We start from the raw sequence: 2,047 nt of genomic DNA, 5'->3' as shown, positions 1-2,047 counted from the left end.
CGCGGAGAAACGATAAAAGCGATCGCACAACAACATTCGCAACCGTTGAAAAGTTTTTGTTTCGCCGATACGATTCACCAAATCACTTTATTTTACCCGTGGAGAAATTTGTATCCGCGGCGATCGAGACTATCACCTAAGCGGAAAATTAAGAGGAGTGGGAAACCTCGTCGTAAACAAGACTGAACAAATGACATAACGCGAGCTTGATAAGCTAGCCCGCTCGTGTACTTTATCGCTTGTATGGATTAATTAAGGATGAATTATTTCATCCGTAAACTGATATCTCACCGCTGCTTCTCAACCATCCAAATACCCTGGATAGAGAAATGGCCGCATTTCTTTTATTTTCTTTACATAGTGAAGAACCCATAACTCAATGAAACCACAAAACTCCACAGCGTGAAAAGGATTATTTCCAAAGATCACTGGTCGCACTAGCGTCAGAGATTAACGAACGACTCCGATAACGATGACATAAATGACAGAAACGAAAACCTTGGTCCATTATAAACAGCTCGATAGCATACAGGAGCGATCGAGAATCTGCCAGTTCACATGTCACCATATACACCGCCGTAATAATTGGTGTAAAATCAAAATGTGTCCTCCCCCATTAATCTACCCGCGCGGCTACATCAATCGAAAGCTCCCGCTCGAATAGCGGAGGACAAGAAAGCAAGCCCGAGTATCTCTTTAATTATCCGTCTGCAGAGTCGCTCCCGCGAGAGAAAAAGCGGTTAGCGCATGGTGAAAGAGACCGCGACTTGGCCGTCTCCTTCATTGAGGACTCGGGGCGACGTGATTTTCAGTTTCCTCGAAGGCTCTCGGTCGAGGGACGACCACCGCGTCGACTCGGCCCGTCCATTCAAGCTTTCTTACGCCAATGGCGTTCCCTGAACGGCGTGTTCCCGTAAAAAGAAAAAAAAAAACAACAAAAAAAGTTGCTCGATATATTCCATCGGCGCTCGTATCCAGCTTGCGCTGATAATACTCGTCCAAACGGGGTTCCCTCTCTACTCGCACGAGGAGGTCCCAAAGGGCACCGCGTTAGCTGGACATAAAAGGCAACCCCACGGTCGTCGAGGACCGACTCTCTGACACATTGACGCGACCACTGAGGTTATGTAGTTTCTTCTCTCTCCTTCTTTCCACTCTCCTGCCGTCTTCCCTTCGTCGGAGATTCCTCCTGCCTTGTCTCGACGGACCGACCGGACCGACCGACCGCCTGCCTGCCATCCGATCGCTTATCCGTTCTGGCCGACTTTTTTTTCCTATTCGTCGTTGAATTTCGATTCATCGTGGTGCGCGGTGCGATACTCGGGGATGAGGGTTGAGAGGATAAGCACAGAAGAAAAAAACTCGACGCGCGTATCCCGCCAGCCTTTTTCAACCAATTGTACCTTCCATCGCACCAAATATAGCCTTTTTGCGAAACAGAAGAAATTGCGGGGGAAAAACGTGTAGGATCCCGGAGTTACTCCGCTTCTCAAGAAATCATCCACGATCACTCGATGAGTCACAGCCCGTCATTGAGTGCTCCTGGGAAATGGTGTTCGAGTTTCCCAGCGAGCAGTACGCGCAAAAAGTGCACGTCGATCCGAGGAGCAGGTTGCGCGCAGTGTTCCATCACCGGCACGGCGAACCCGATCCCCTGCGTACACGAGCGAGACGACCCGTCGAAGCGAGAGGGATAAAGTGGAAGGAGCGAGAAGGCCGCGAGACGGCGAAGCAGAAAAAAAAAGCAAGAAGAACGCGAGCGAGAGAGCGGGACAGAGACTGGAGAGAACGAGCGGGGATATACGATTACGCGAGGAGTGAGACGAAACGATAAAAGGGGCCGAGAGAATAATAATAAAGAGACAAGGAGGTGAGATAACGTACGGCGCCGCTCTGGCGTTCATTCATGCTTTTTATTCGTTAGCAGTTGGAGATCGCGGAACGACCAACCTCGTATCACCTTGCCTCACCTGCCCGACGCGTCGCAGCTCTCCTCTCTCTCTCTCTCTCTCTCTCTCTCTCTCTCTCTCTCTCTCTCTCTCTCTCT

The sequence above is a fragment of the Odontomachus brunneus genome, unplaced genomic scaffold (genome assembly GCF_010583005.1).
Source record: "Odontomachus brunneus isolate Ranch 3 - 2012 unplaced genomic scaffold, Obru_v1 Obru_scaffold_126, whole genome shotgun sequence".
NCBI lineage: Eukaryota > Metazoa > Arthropoda > Insecta > Hymenoptera > Formicidae > Odontomachus > Odontomachus brunneus.
The sequence above is the reverse complement of the archived record's forward strand: the minus strand, read 5'-3'. Positions refer to the sequence as shown.